General features: G+C 42.2%; 1 protein-coding gene across 3 annotated transcripts in view; it reads left to right on the forward strand.

Annotated features, from left to right (window-relative positions):
- Positions 1–17,020, forward strand: part of LOC138246638 (uncharacterized) — a 403,830-nt gene that overhangs the window by 203,270 nt on the left and 183,540 nt on the right. The gene's annotated exons all lie outside the window — the stretch shown is intronic.

Here is a 17,020-nt window from a genome sequence, read left to right on the forward strand (position 1 = left end):
GAACAAACTACACTGAAACTTGGTACAGAAAACACACTTTGTTGCAGTTAGTTTTATAGGAAGTGTTGTATGTAACTGGTCACATTCTACATATATTTATATATCCAAGCATATCACCTCTCAAGTCACTTATTGTGTTGGTGAATCTCAGATTGTACTCGTTGTTTTTCTTCAAGGCCGTCTTTGAATTCTTCCACAGAGCCATTCCAAAGTACATGTTTCCAAAAGAAATGCATACTGCTAAACAAAAAAACAAAAGCCTGGACAGTCGTGGGATTTCCCTTCTCCCACAGCTGTGCAAATCTAACAGTGTACTTGTAGGATAAAGAGGTGGCCTGGACTGAAAAGAATGAGAATGAACTGGGAAAAGTCCATCCTCTGACTATGTGGCTTCATACATTTTTTTTTATATAATCCGGGATAGCTCTGTGGCTGAACCATAACTACATATTAGCAAGTACCACTGTCTGCTGTTTATCTATCTATCCATCTGTCTCTCTCTCTCTATCTATTTCTCTATCCCTCTGTCTGTCCATCTCTATCAATAAATAATGCACAGTGGCAGTCTCCACTGCCAGATAATTGTTAGGTTAAACTTTCCATAGTAAGTGTTTTTTGGATAATAACTTTGTTGCTGTTTGACTGTGCAAAACATTCTGAAAAAAAATTCAACCACCTTGGTTTCTTCATTGAAAGTTGTGTGTTAAACCGTCATGGGTGATTCAAGAAAATCGGAGGTCCCAAAAGTGCAATTTCCCATGTTAATTCCCATTGAAAGTTTGCTCTCTGATACGGAAAAAATGGCTGAATTAAATTGCAACAAATTTGGCAAAATGTTAGAACTTTACTCATAGAGCGTGCTTTTTGTGATTTGATTTAAAGCCTGTCCAGGAATTTAGCGATTAAAGAGTTGCTCGGGGTGGCCATGAAGAGGTTACAAAGTTAGGTACATCTGGACAGTTTGTACTGCAAAAACAAATAGGGGCTTCTGATGGCAGTGGGAGCTCTTTCTTCAATTGGCCATTTCTGTACCTTGGGACCAAATTATCTGATTGCTTGGCTGTAACTCAGAAGAAAATGTTGTGGCCACCATTACAGGACACACACTCTGTGTCCTGATTTTTTTTTTTTTTAAAGGGCAGGGTAGAGGCACACTGACCCCAGGCACACTTTTGTGGGGGGGGAGGGGGGGGGAAAACCAGAGGGGCTTCACAGAGGTTAAAAGAAAAAAATGTTCAGGCCATGGGTACCAGTGCTGTAAAGTGGGACTCATTACAGCCCTCCAATGAGTTTCCATGGTACCCCAAATGGAGCTACACCCCATGGTACTGCTGAAGGTAAACACTTAGAGTCCCGCAGCTGAGTGGAAGTTTGCGTGGCAGGTACCGTGGTAATGCCATGGTAACTGAATAATGACTATCATTGTAGAAGACAATGAAAATTGGCTGTATGCAGTGGGTTTGAGAGCAGGGCTGTCCCAGGTGACGGGGCCAAATGCCAACCACTGCACTGCTTAAGGCCATATGCAGCAGGGGCATTGGTTGCCCGAGGGGGCAGGGAGTATACTCCAAGTTTAAATATTTTTAAAAAAATTCAGATTCACAAAATACCAAGGGTAAAGTGACGTTATAGTTAGGTATTGAAATAAGTAAAAAAACTAACAATTAAAAACAAAAAAAAACACTGAAATTCACCAGTTTTAGTTTACTGTTTGTGTATGTATGTATGTATATGTGTTTATATAATCACGCATTCTTAATTTGGGACTCAGTTTTTGTCCTCATGTCCAATGGGACTGTTAGTACACGCATCGAATTATATAAGTTTGTTCGGAAATTACGATTGATGAAACATTTTTCCAACAAGGATAAAGCCTTCAGCTCTCATAGTAAGAGTAGTATTGGTCCATCTTCAGGATTCAACATTGAGGACAGTACTGAATTGATTGCCATCAATGATTTAGTGAAAGAGGCCAATATGTTTGGACATTCGATCAATGAAAATACCAACACGAATATCATGACGTTGAATAAGATGGGCTTTGTCACCGATCATCACAGTACCAGTCGTTTCAAGCCTCTGAGCAAATTCTATCCTCAATTACCCAGCGGAAATCTAATAGATATATTTCATGAATTGGTGGTTGGGGACATTGACAAATTCCGCATGAAATCTCCATCTAAATGCATGGGTAGATCAAATTTCACCCAACAAGATTGGAAAGATCTGAATATATTGAGAACCAATACTTCCATTATTATTAAGCCTTCAGACAAAGGCGGAAATATTGTTATCATGGATACACAGGAATACATTAAAGAAGCCCATCGACAATTGACCAACACTGATCATTATGATAAGTTACGGATTAATCCTATGGCTCAATACCAACAAACTTATCAGGAGATGCTCAGAGCGGCACATCAAACATCTTATTGATTATGATGAATACTTATATCTTAAAATCGAACATCCAAAAATTCCATATATTTATTTTTTGCCCAAAATTCATAAGAATAAATCACATCCCCGGGTAGACCTATTGTCAGTATGAACCAGTCTGTTGGAAAACACTTCGATATTTGGAACTGTTTCTGTGCACCTTTGTCACTGAATTACCTTCATACTTATGTGACACTAATGATTTCCTTGCCAAGATACATAATATTCCTTGGCACAAAGATTATCTAATGGTTACTATGGACGTGGCTTCCCTTTACACCTCCATCAATCGCCAATATGGGATGCAAGCATGTACATATTTCCTAAAAACACGGCCCATGGAGTTTTTTTCAACATACAGAAATGCTTTTGTCCATGCTACAATTTTGCTTGACTCATAACCTTTTCATGTTTGATAATGAATGCTTTCTCCAAAAGCAGGGGACGGCTATGGACGCATCCTTTGCTCCCACTTATGCAAATTTATATATGGGGTGGTGGGAGAAAGAGGTAGCTTGGTCTGAGGCTAATAATACCTACATGGACAGAATGATACTGTGGGTGTGATACATTGATGATCTTTCTTATTTGGGATGGTCCTGATCAATCATTATTGGACTACATCAATGTACTCAATGATAATGAGTTCAATATTCACTTAGAAACATCTTTCAGTAGAGATACCATTGAATTTTTAGATGTTTTACTGGAAGTGAAAAATGATAAACTAGAGACCACCGTACATCGCAAGCCCACGGCTTGTAATTCCATCTTGCATGCCAACAGTGGACATCCCACAACATTGAAATGGAGCATACCCTACAGCCAATTTCTGCGGGCTCGCAGAATATGCTCTGATAACAGTAGATATGATATGGAAATCTTGACAATGACAGAAAGATTTTTAAGTAGAGGATATCCTCTTAAAATCTTGGTTGATGCACAGAACAGAGTCAAAAAGAAAAGTAGGGATCAGTTACTTTTTAAGAACATACACATAGAAAATAAAGTCAAAACCAAACAATACACCTCCCAGAATATTTTTAGAATTTAAGACAACATGTTTCATTGAAAAAAATCTTACAAAATAACTGGCATATCTTACAAAATGATCCAAACATCAGGGACAGCATTGGCCAATATCCTTCCATTACTTACCGTAAGGCTAGCTCATTAGGAGATCATCTTACCCGAAGTTCTTTTTTTATGAAAGACAATACATCTTGGTTGAGCAAAAAATGTCTGGGGTTCTGGAAGTATGGCCATTGCAAGGCATGTAAATATGCACAGAATATGCAAAATTATCAGACATTTGAAGGACGCTATTGTGAGATCAAAGATCGGATCACATGTGAAACTGAATATGTGGTCTATGATGTTGAATGTGGATGCCGAAAAAAATATATAGGCAGTACCATCCATAAATTGAAGATCAGATTTTTACAACATTTTAGAGCCATCAAAAATCATGATAGAACGTATCCTTTGGCTAAACATTTCTGGGATATACATAATGGTGATTGTAGGACTTTAGTATTCTATGGAATTAAATCCATCAAAAGCAACCCCAGGGCTGGTGATAGAACATTAGAACTTAGACAAATGGAATCCAAGATGATTTTATTACTTGGATCTGAATTGCCTTGGGGACACAATCTTGATGCTGAATTACATGCTCACTTATGAAATACCATATAAATTGAATGTAAATTAGAACGTGGTTATAGTGGAAAATGATGAGTGAAGTTGAAGCAATCAGTATTGACTGGATCATGCATACAGTAAAATGTCTGCATTTGTTATGAATGAATGGGGATTTAAATTTCTCTCTGTTGCCTTGAGAAACATATTTTGATTTTTGATTTTGATCTTTCTTTTTACATTTATATGTTGCTAAGAGAAGCTAATTTTCCATCATTGTTTTCAAACATGTGATTTTCACATTATTTATATAGATGTGTGTTTTTTGAATTTTTGCACTTTATCTAAGTGGCCTTTTTTTGCACATTCATACATCAGGACATTGAACAATTGTTGAATAATTAGCATAGTGTGTTTTAAATTTTCTTGCATGCTTGGGGCACTAGGCATTTTAAATGACGATTACAGTTTGTCTATTTGTGAAACATGACTCTAGACATACATCTTTTTTTACATTCTAATATGTCTAGACTATTTATGAATATTTAAAGCACGTGTCACTTTAATTCTAATTTTAACTTGAGACAACAGCGATTTTACCAATTTTTTAATTGGATTAAGAATACATGTCAATTGAACCATTTCATAAGATTATAATTATTTATATATTTCATGACTGTATTTAAAAATAGTTGTTAAAAAATATCTGTTGATAATAGTGAATAACATTCTCCATTAAAGTTAATTATAGATGTTGTTTAAGGCTTTTTTAAATAATATATTATAGCCATCTAGACTAGTGATTTAATCGTTTTTATCTTCACTGCATCGTCTTCAACCATTATTATTATTGGTGTGTGCCTCTAATTGTCAGAATTTTCATCAGTGTCCATTTTAGCATGAAAAAATACATAAAAAAATATACGCAAATCGTTTTGCAGGCAGCAATGTGTTGATGATATGAATGCTCATTTAAGTTAATTGTATGTTAAACGATGGCCGCACTAGTAGTTTGCACTAGCATGGCATGGAAACAAATGATGGTTTTAATGTGTATATGTATGGTGCCGTTTTATCGGCGAGTTTGTCCAGTAGAAGGCATCAGCCGAAACGCGTAGACATTCTTTGCAGGAGAGATATTCATTGCAAGAGATTATGCTCCAAATTAAATGGAATAAAGCGGATGAAATTTATTCTCGACCATTGATTTTTCCTTGTCCTCAAGAGTCGGTGAAGGAATTGGTGCAGCTGTGTGGTTGGTATCGTCCGCACCAGCTGTGGATTAGTATGTATGTATGCATATGTGTGTGTATGTATATATATATAGTTCACTGATAACATTTTAAATGACAACATTTATGACATTGCTAACGACACCGTAGTCATATAAAGCAATGAGTTGCCAAGTGCACACATGTGGGTGCATGGCATGAAAATAGGAGAATGGGAAATGGGCTTTACAATGGGTGGTTTACCTTATAGGTTTGAGAAGGCAAATGTTTTCTCCATGGAGAAAAAAGAAACAGAAACTAGGGGCTGTATTCACAAAGGTAAGTTTGTATGTTTAGATCATCTCACAGGTGTAGATCTACACCTGGGTATAAATATTCTTGTGGAAGGAATTCACCATTTCCATATGTAGATTTACATCTAGGTGAACATTTGAGTAGGTTTAGGGTCCTACAAATAAATGTATGACTGAAAATGTACTCTTAGTAACTGTCCAATCTATTTATTTACCACTGGGACTGATGTTTCCTTTAAGAAAGTAAAAAGGAAGTCTAACAAAATTAATTTAAATTAAAAAAATAAAATAAAGATTAATGCTTTTGTAATTAAAATAGTAAGGCATTTCTCTAACACCTATTCACTTACAACTAGCATAGTTACCTGGATGGGGCCTGCACTTGGTGTGACTTTCCAGGTGCATTATTACACCTGTTTTTGTGAATAGCAAAAAAGTGTAAAGCATATTCAGGCGCGGTCATAGAACTCTGTGTGTGTATATATGTATGTGTGTATATATATATATATATATATATGTGTTTTTTTATTTTATTTTTATTAAAAACAATCGGCCCAAAATGTTAACATCAAACGTACAAGTACCAGCATAAACATATGTGTCAGATCTGTCAAAGCATAATCAGTAACCTGAGTACTCCAGTCAGCGGGAGAGATGACGGTCCGACCACTCCCCTTCATATTCTCCACAGGGGACAAATAACTGCCCACCCAAGGTGAACACACAGGGGAAATGGGGAGTGGATACAATAATAAAGAGCTGCAAATACAGAACGACCTTTCTGGCTGTGTCTTCGCCTGAGGAAATGTTATCAGTGTGTCTTGAAAGGCCAACCAGGGTGTGTGCCACTTGCAGGTAGGGGGTAGGATACAAGAGACAATTAATAGAAATCACTTCCTTCCACGTGCTTTCCTCCTGTCATAATCCTCCCACCTCCAATAATCACTCATGCATCACATATGCAGCTGGGCTGTTTTTCAGATAACAGGAGTTGGATTCATCACTCTCATCATATTGCAGAGACTTGGCAGTAAAAATGCTTCTCCCTGTGATGGGGGTTGGCTGAGCTGATTCTTCCAAGGAAACGGAGTAAGATACAAAGTATATAAGAAGTGTTGATTAGTCCAGAGAAATCCTCTCTCTAGACTTGTTTTTAGTTTATAAGGCAAACATGATACCTAAATGACAGGTTGAAAGGCATTCACATCTAGTTAAGGAAGCTGATACCTTGAGATGGTGCTCCGTCCATGAGCGTGTTCATGCAAGTGGTAAAAACGATAAGGAAAGTTTGCCAGTTGTATTCCCAGTAAAAAACAAATGTCATACATTGCCAAAAGGAAATACGGAATGAGAGCTGTGTTGTGGGATGGGCTAGCCCACACATGTCCGATTCACAGAGGGTAATCTGCGAAGACCCCTCCTGTGATCTCTCTAATAGTTTGAACCAGTTAATTGACACAGTTTGGAGAATAAAAGGTGACCGCTGGATATCCCCAGGTCAGGCCTAAACTCAACCTGAAGTCTGGGCGTATGCTGTTTCTGCACGATCGCAGCTGCACGGCCTTCCCTGCTCCAGGTATGCCCACCCCTATGTTGAGAGCACAGCACCCACAACAGAGCAACTGGTGATGAGGGTCTCATGCGTCCATGACACACCCTCGACCTCCTCGCATTCCTGTGTGGCCTCACTTCGTCACCATTCACTCCTGCCCACGTGGCTTCCCGCAAGCAGCCGGTGTCTCTCAGCCGGGTTGGTCTTCTGCCTGCCGCTCCCCGATGTTCCCTGCCAATCAGAGACCAACGGCCCCTATCCACACCAGACACACTCTGACTGCACCACCGGCCCAGCCTTTGAAACGGGAAGTGCTTCACCTAAGCAACGCCCCAGCCCAAATGGCCGATCACCTCGCTCTGGGACGTGCTTCCCCTACGCGGCGCCACAGCCATGAAGGGCCGACCGCATTGCTCCAACAGAGCACCATGGGTCCCATCATCTCAAATTTCAGGCCCAGTATGCCTCTGGAGCAATTGGACCAAGTACACTGTTTTGTACACAGTCTGGCCCCCTCCTGTCCTGCAAGTGTGAAATTTTGGCATGCTGCCACTGTTCTCGACTTTTTATGTACTGTCTGCAAGGGAAGAGGAATACATCAGGTATCGAGGCCTACAGCATTTTATCATCAGTCACCCCAAGCTCCTCCAAGTCGTACCAGCAAAAGAGTATCCACGTTTTCAGCGCCTAACTACACAAAATGATGGCTTCCATGCCTATCCTAGAGCCGTTTGTGTGTGATGGGCATCCATTATCTCAAGCAGCAAAATGGAAAGACTGGATAAATCGTCAAACGTATTTCACAGCAGTCGCCTTAGAAAATGACAGAAGGTGCCCCATGCTCCTTCACCTAGGAGGCGCTGCAATGCACAAAATTGCCAAGTCAGTAACCAAGGTGGGACTGCCCTATGCCAACACCTCTCTTAAGAATGCCCTAACAGCCTATTTTGAACCATTCGCCAACCCAGACTATACGCGCTTCCTACTCAGACATGCAAGACAACAACCAGAAGAATCTGTAGATGTTTTTAACGCCCATCTCAAGGAGCTAGCCAGCACATGAACCTTGACAGATATTGCGGATGAAGTCTGTGCACAATTCATCCAAGGCCAATCTTCCGCAAAGCTAAGGGAAAATATACTCCAGGTGCTGGGGAAGTCCATGGCCAACATATTGACCCTGGGCCGGTCAGAAGAGCTCTCTAAGGCATGCACTGCACACATGGAGGGTTCCCTGCAGCAACCAGTGAAAACAGAGCCCTTTGAACGAGTTTTCTTCTTGTCAATGTTCGAAGTCATTACAGTGTTAAAGACTCCATTACCTCCAAAAGTCTGTTACTGGTGCAGGGGCTAATATCCACACCAACGCACCTGCCCAGCACACGGAAAACGATGCACCTCCTGCAACAAGCTAAATCCTTTTGCAAAAGTGTGCAAATCATTACCCAACAAGAAACCATAAAGACTCAAGTCTATCAATACCATTGAAACCCCGGGATCCCAGAGGTGGATGAGAACATGGATGGTGATGAAACAGTACACAATATACGTGCCATGCAACCTGACGAATATTTCATACACCACATTCCCAAGTGCACTATCACTGTGGTGGGACATTTACTGTCCACACTAATAGACACCAGTGCCTCCATTAACATCATGGCCCAATCTGTATTCCACCCTCTCCCACGCCCACCAGTGCTATACCCCACTGCTACACAAGTATATGCTTTTAGCTCAACCACCCCTTTACCGCCAGCAAGAGTTTTTACAAATGACATCACCCTTCAAGATTGCACAACCAGGACCAAAGTATACGTGACACGGGGAGGCTCTGGAATGCTTCGGATCTGCAAGACAGCGGAAAGACTACAACTGGTTGCATTTGCATTGAGTGTCCACCTATCAGCAATTGATACCCTGCTGGGCGAGTTCACAAAGCTGTTTGAAGGAATACGATGTCTTAAGGGTCGCATGGTCCACCTCCATGTGGATGAATCCATCCAGCCTGTCACACTCAGTCATCACCGTGTGGCGGTCCGCCTTCACCCAAAGGTGGAAGAAGAACTCAAGAAGCTAGAAGCAGCAGATATAATTGAAAAAGTCAATGGTCCAACCCCCCCGGGTGTCATCAATAGTGATTGGTCTCAAGCCCAAGCAACCTGGGGCAGTTCAAATCTGCGTGGACATGCATCTCCTCAACATAGCAATATGGTGGGAAAGGCACCTAACTCCCATGGTTGACGATCTTGTGACAGAATTGAGCTGGTCCAAGTGGTTCTCGAAAGTAGATCTCCGAGACGGCCACCACCAGTTAATGCTGGCTCCAGAGTCCAGGGTGATCACAACTTTCTTCATTTATGTGGGTCTAAGAAGGTACAAGTGCCTTAGTTTCATGGTGTCTAGCACTGCAGAGGTATTTCAGGACACTATCCAGGGAGTCCTGGCGGGGCTCTCCAGTGTCAATATTGTCAACAATGACATCCTTGTGCATGCTCCCTGGAACAACACCTTGAGCGACTACGAGCGACATTTCAATGTCTTCTGGACAGCGGACTCACCCTCCACAAGGAAAAGTGTGTTTTCCTCCAAAAAGAAATCGGCTTTTTTTGGATATCACTTCTCTGAAAGTGGAGTTATGCCTGACCCGGACAAAGTGCAAGACATTCAATTGGTTCCAGCATCCATCAATGTCTCCCGGGGTTCGGAGCTTCATAAGGATGGTGACCTACTGTGGCTGGTTCATTCCGAACCTCACAGCCCTCAAAGCGGCCCTCTGGGAACTGACCAAAGGCCAATGCCGTCTAGAAGTGGGGCCCCTCTCAAGAAGAAGCCTTCAGAGCTACCAAACATGCGCTTTCAGAACACACCACCCTTGCATATTTTGACCCAGGTTGTGAATCTGAGTTGTCAGTGGATGCGAGTCTCACAGGCCTCGGGTGCAGTGCTATCTCAGAAGCAGGACAATGGAGAATGCCCCCCATAGCGTATGCCAGCCGAGTGCTGACCGGCACCGAACAGAGGTACTCTCACATCGAAAAGGAAGCGATTGCAATTCACTGGGGATGTTGTCACTTCCACCTGTATCTGTATGGACACCACCTTACAATCTATACCGATCACAAGCCTCTCCTTTCACACTTCAATGGCTCATCCTCCAAACTGCCAACAAGGATAGAAAAATGAATCCTTCAGTTGCAGGAATATGACTTCTCTGTGATCTATTAGTCAGGTTCCAAAACTCGGCTGACTATCTGTCCCAGCATGCCAGACCGGCTGCTATCGGCGAGGAGTCTGAAGCAGAGGAAACGGAGGAATACACGAGGATGGGGGTTGCGAGATCACAACCGTTACCCATATCCATGTCAGAAATTCTGAGGACAACCCAAGAGGTTGAGTCCCTCCTTCTAGCTATGTCCACTGTGTCTTCTGGTAATTTGGACAAGATGAGAAAGAACCTGTCCTTCTGCACCCCCGAAGCTGATCAAAGCCTGCTGTCTCTGCACCATGTATGCAATGAACTGGCTACGTCACTGGAAGGGTGTCTACTGCGTGGGCCTCGTCCGGTAATCCTGAGGCAGCTTCAACAATAAGCTTGGCACATTCATCCCATCAGGGAGTGGTCAAGACAAAAGCCAGACTCCGGAGTACGGGGTGGTTCCCTGGCCTCGACAACATGGAGGAGAGAACTGTCACCCAATGCTCTGTGTCAAGCAGCGGGGCCTCCAGAGCCACCTGCCCCTATCATCACTCCTGCCATCACTCCAATCCCCTGGTGCTGATTTTAGCAGCCTTCGAGATGCCTGATAATTGTTGATAGAAATCATTGATTTCTCAAAATATCCAGAAGTAGAGGTCATAGTCTCTACAACCGCCCACCAGATCATACCTGTGCTGGAGAAAATTATGGCCTTCTATGTGAACTCCGCACCAATAACAGTCCACCATTCTCCAGTCAGGAATTTGCAGAATACTTAAACTCTAAAGGCATTCACCACCAGAAGACCACGCCCAGATTGCCTAAAGCAAATGGGGAAGTGGAGCGTTTTATGAGGACAATTAACAAAGTGCTCTGCATTGCACTGACAGACAATCAAAACCTGGACTGTGCACTGTATGCCTTCCTGCAGGAATACAGGTTGACTCCCCACTCCCCCACTGGAGTCCCTCGAAGTACAGTGTGCATCAGCCAGCAACTTGTGGACACCATTCCTCACGTGGACTGACCGTATGCAACCCAAATAAAAGTATCAACTGCCCTAGAGTAAAGTGAAGAACAATCTGATGTCCTCCAAACGAAGATCGCGTCACTGCCAGTTGAAACTTGGTGACACAGTACTTGTCAGAGACCAACATCCACGGAGCAAATTTTGCTTACCTTTCGAACTACACCCTTGGAAGATTGTGAGGATAAAAGGGACAGTGATCACCTCCACGAGAGGCAAGTAGACAGTCACCAAGAATGTTTTTTTTCAAGTGTTATCAACTTTTCAACGGCCACTCCGCAAAGTTTTGTCAGCGTCAGAGGAAATAAATGCAGAGTAAGATTTTAGCATCTGTGACGACATGCCTCAAGGACGATGCCAACTCACATGGAAGTCTGACAAGGGATGTCGATTTTGACCAAACAGGGGCAACCTCCAACACCAGTTGGCGAACAAGATCTCCACATTGCCCCTGAAGGCAATGCACCCAGTCATCTCAAGGGGACATGTAGATATGACCTCACACCACGTACAGCCAGTTCCACGAGGTTGAAGGATTTTGTTATGCAGTAAGGACACGCAGTCTGCGACATTGTGCAAGTGCATGTTTTGAATGCCCCTGCTGTGTTTTGAATGAGTCATTATCTTCTGTTTTTTCTTTGTTTGGAACACATTTGTTTTTCTTTGATTCTCAATTCTTCTTTCATGTTTGGTGGGGAGGGATGTTGTGTTGTGAGTTGGGCTAGCCCACACGTGTCCGATTCACAGAGGGTAAACTGTGAAGACCCATTTCTGTTTTTACTCTAATAGTTTGACCCAGTTCAGTGACGTAGTTTGGAGAATAAAAGGTGACCGCCGGATACCTGCCGGTCAGGTCGGAACTCAACCTGAAGTCTAGGCGTATGCTGTTTCTGCGCAATCGCAGCTGTGCCCCTGTCCTGCTCCAGGTGTACCCCTACATTGCGAGTGCAGCACCAACAGCAGAACAAGTAGAAGGATAAATGCGCCCTTGCAGGAGTGCGCATCGCTTACGTAGCGTCGTTCCAGCCCACAGTGGGGCTCGGAAATCATCCACAGTAACTGGCGGGAAACACACTAACCAGCACTCCCACTCTGATAGCAGGGTGCCTGCAGGAAGTCAGCAGCCAGCGGGGAAAACACATCAGTAAGGTCACGGCTGAGTGGGAAAGCCGGCTGCCAGCTGGTGAGACTCGGCAGCTGATTGGACAAGAGGCATGCCCACTTCTAGGACGTCATTCCGACACCAACGGAACAGCCTGCCAAGGGCAGCCTTTTGAAATTGGGGGCATTAGCAAGGAGCCATTCTACCTTGAAAATGAGGAAATATTGTCAAGCAGTGAAGATACGGGGTGCATGGCATTTATAGCCACTGTGAGCAACATGGCTGTAGGGGAAGCAGCTGACGGCACTTCCCTACTGCCTCAAAGGACTCTGGAATATGAAGTGCCCTGCCAGGTTAGGGTCTAAACACACTTGCATTGCTCATTCACTCTCCCATAATCCTGCTATACCTCACGGTTTTGTTGTTGAGCCTCCGCTAGGGTATAGAGTCTTGACTATATGCCTCTAACTTAAACATCAAACTGTTAAAAGGTGTCAAATATGCCATGGAGACTCTCGGTTGGGTGGTTCCTGAAGTTTAGTTTTTCTAACCTTCAAAATATCCATATCTGTTGCAGGAAAGACAGATAAGCTCTACTTCTGTGTGAGGCTGGATCAGGGAGGTTTCAACTCTGCACAGACCACAGTGTGAGGATTCCTTTTTATACAGCACAAGTCTAGCTGGAGAAAAGAGTTCTGTACAAAATTGTGGTGTATACTATGATGACTCTTGGAGGTGATGCAAGATCGTATTCATCCACAAGGAACTTACATCTTTTAATTACATGATTACTTTTACAAATACATTACATATATTTACATTAGACAAACAGATGATATTGCATAAGTGATTTTCCTAGAATCACATAATTTGCAGTCAAGTGTTGAGCATGAATTTGACCCCAGGTTGCCAAATTGGCAGCTTAGCCAAAGAACCACATGTACTCTCTTATTACTATTTTAATAAACTACATCCCTGGTCAACAACAGGGAGCCAGCCTAGGGTGCTATTTAGAGATAGCTACTTAGAGAAGCAATTTTCAATTGGGGAAATTACAAATATAAACTGTCAGGTTTTTGTACTGACCACGCTTTTGTTATGAACTTGAGGGTCTGTTTGTTTCATGTTATGTTGGGTTATGCTTGCCATGTTTGAGTCTCAAGTGATTTGTAAAACGTAAGTATTTAGGGATTATGTAGATTAGTATTTTTCAGGCAGATTTTTACCCAGTCTTGGGGATAGAGTAAGTGGTGGCAATGTTAGCCAACCTTCACCTGATGGCCAATGTTGCTAATATTGTCACCCAGATAATAACATATAATATCAGAATTGTGATTATTTGTAACTTCTGTGGCAAACATTTTACCTAAATGAAAGGAGTGTTTTGTGTCTGTGGGCAGTATGACTGTTCGAGATTGATAATGGACAAAAGCAAAGACTGTTATCATGGCAGAATTAATAACGTGACCGCCACTTCCTGGCCTTGGTTTATGTGAGTATTTCCCAGATCTGTGCTTAGTTAGATCCACCAGTAAGGAAGCTGGTATTCAGCCTGGGTGCTAGAAGATGTAATTCAGAGAAAATGTTCAAGGGGGGCTTTAAAGAGTCCACATGGTGCATACGCATGATTTCTGACTGTAGGGGCAGATACAATTTCGTTACATCCACTATTGGGATTGATTCAGACCATTGGCAGACTTATGACGGTTCCACAGAGTCTTCTCTAAGTTTGTTGGAGTTCTGTGCACTATCTCCATAATTATCATATCCGATGGCACTGGGGTCCAGTAGGTAGGCCTGAGGGGTAATATGAACATTGATAAGACTAGGTAATTGAGCACCACCTTGGGGACCTCCACAGAATGAGGTAGTATTACTTTGTAGCATACCAAACAATTTGCCTTTTTGAGTCTGACTCGCAATGAAGTATACCAACCATTTACAGGCAGTGCCATTGAACATCAGATACGCCAGTCACATTTTGAGGTCATTGGTGTCAAAAGCTGAAAGGTGGAGCAGGATTAAGGCCAAGACTTGACCATTAGTCCTTTCAAGTGTGGCTTCCCTAATGGTGAATAATATCAGAAAGAAGCTACTGTTGAGACTAAGCTATAAAGCCTGTTATAGAAAATTGTACTTCACTATAGCAGAGCTTTATTTTGTACCGCTTTGACAATTAGAACTTGGAGTGGAATCACAAAAAAAAAATCTGCCTTGTCAGTAATTTCTATAAAATAAGACTGTGAAGCTACTTTTATATGTATTTAGGGTCTATTCCTGCAGTCCAGACTACACCTTTGGCACTTCTCAGGCCACAGCATTTTGCAGACAGAAGAAAGGAACCCAAAGGACTTTATTTGTCTTGTATGTCTTTGACTGTCTCAAACATCTTTGAATGTGTTATGGACAAAATATTACGTATGGGGTCCTTATACGCGTAACATTGAAATACAGATTTTTATTAAAAAATACATATCTAAACATCAACTTTCAACGTGGAAACATCAGAAAATATACAGAAATAACACCAGAAAAGTGCATTTTCTTTATGGTCATAATTAACAGGACATTTCCCTACTATTATGCAATGGTGAATAAAAATTGAGTTTGTGAGTTCCTTGACTGGACACTGTGCTGAAAAACTAAAGTGTGACGGTCCACGCCTGCCTGGGCTGCAAAAAAGGCTGCTGCAGCACCTCCAGATTACACGCAGTGGCAAAGCCAATAGGTCTCTCCTATACAAGAGCTATTGGCTTGGCAATGTGTTTTTGCCATGTTGTACACGTGTGTAGTTGTTCAGCATGGCTAAAAGTTAGTGCCATGGAGTATCATAGAGTAGAGTGGGGGAGTAGCGTTGTAGAGTTGACTTATTGGAGTAGAGTGTGGTAGAGTGGAGAAGGGGGAGTGGAGTTGAGTGGACGGGAGTAGAGCTCAGTGGTTAAGTGGCAGAGAGTGTCATAGCGTGTAGGTGTCATAGAGTGGGGTGGAGTGGGTTGGAGTGGATTGAGGTAGTCTGGATTGGAGTAGAGTGGGGTGGATTGGATTATGGTAGAGTAGGATGGATTGGGTGAAGTGGGGTGGGTTGGACGGGTGGATTGGAGTGGGTTGGACTGGGGTGGATTATATTAAGGTGGAGTGGTTTGGAGTGGAATGGGGTAGAGTGGGGTGGATTGGTTTGGAGTGGGGCGATTCAAGTGTGGTGGATTAGCGTTGGGTGGACTGGAGTGGGATGGGTTCAATTGGCGTTAATTGGATTGGGGTGGATTGGAGTGGGACAAATTGTTTTGGATTGGAGTGGGGCAGATGGTCTGGGATTGGAGTACGGCAGAATGGTTTAGAGTGGAGTGGGCAGATTGTCTTTTATTGGAGCAGGGCAGATTGGAGTGTGGTGGATTGGAGTGGATTGGGGTGAGTGTTTTGGTTTGGAGTGGGATGGATTGAATTGGTCTGGGGGCAAGTGTATTGAAATGAGTGGGGTGGATTGGAGTGGGGTCGATTGGGGTGTACTGCAAGATTGTGTTAAAGCTCAATTTCCGAAATTACACATAAGAAAGAAACAATGTCGCTTTGCAATATTTAGAACAAGATAATTGTCATCTTTTGAGAACAGTGCCCACAAGCAAAAAAACATGAATGCAAAGTGAGAACAGAAGACTTGGCAAAACAAAAGATAAGTGTTAAGTATGGAAAATAAAGCTGTGCAATTTTGTTTGTCCTGCTGGGCACATTTAAAGAAAGGCAAAGAAAGGATACAGAGTCAGACTGGCCCACAAGGCAATTTGCCAGTGCACAAAGGGCTGGTCTGACAGGTCAGTGTGTGGGCCTGTTTTCTGGCAGTTTGTGGGCCTTTTTTCTCTGGTACTACTACAAACTTTGCCTGCAGCAACTCCATTTGCATGCAGTTGCACATAACTTACAAAACACCTCTTTACAATATGAAAACTGTCCGTATCTGTTCATATGTGGGAAAGTTTTTGAACTATCCGATTCACTAATGGAGGCCACTTTTATTTTTCTTGCCCAGGCCTATTTTGTGTGCCAGTTCGACCCTGAAAGGATATAATTAAGCCAGGCAGCAACTGCTTTCAAAAACTGTTTTCAGTATATTTTCATTAGTATCTTTTTTTATATTTATATAAGTGTGGCCTGGATGTGTATTGGTTTAGAACAGACATTTTATTAAAATGTTCGGGGTCGTAAAACCACAGCAAAACGTAAAATTATCTTAGTTTTGTGTTCCCATATTACACTGAGTATTGATTTAAAAAGTTCAGCTTCAAGGGTACTTGTGCTGGGGTGAAGCGTTATGTCAAAGGGTTACTAACTCACCAGTGATAAAAACATTTGATAGCTTTCCATCCATTTATTCTAGGCAATGTCAAAAGGCAATTTTTAATATTTACTTTTGTAATGAAACTGATACAAGTGCAGACCATCAAAAACAAATGTAACATTTTGAACAAGTGTAATATCTTACTTGCATATTCTATCAAATATTTTTTAGAATATACGTATTAAATTTAGCTTTTCAT

Source organism: Pleurodeles waltl, chromosome 1_2 (genome assembly GCF_031143425.1).
Source record: "Pleurodeles waltl isolate 20211129_DDA chromosome 1_2, aPleWal1.hap1.20221129, whole genome shotgun sequence".
NCBI classification, from domain to species: domain Eukaryota; kingdom Metazoa; phylum Chordata; class Amphibia; order Caudata; family Salamandridae; genus Pleurodeles; species Pleurodeles waltl.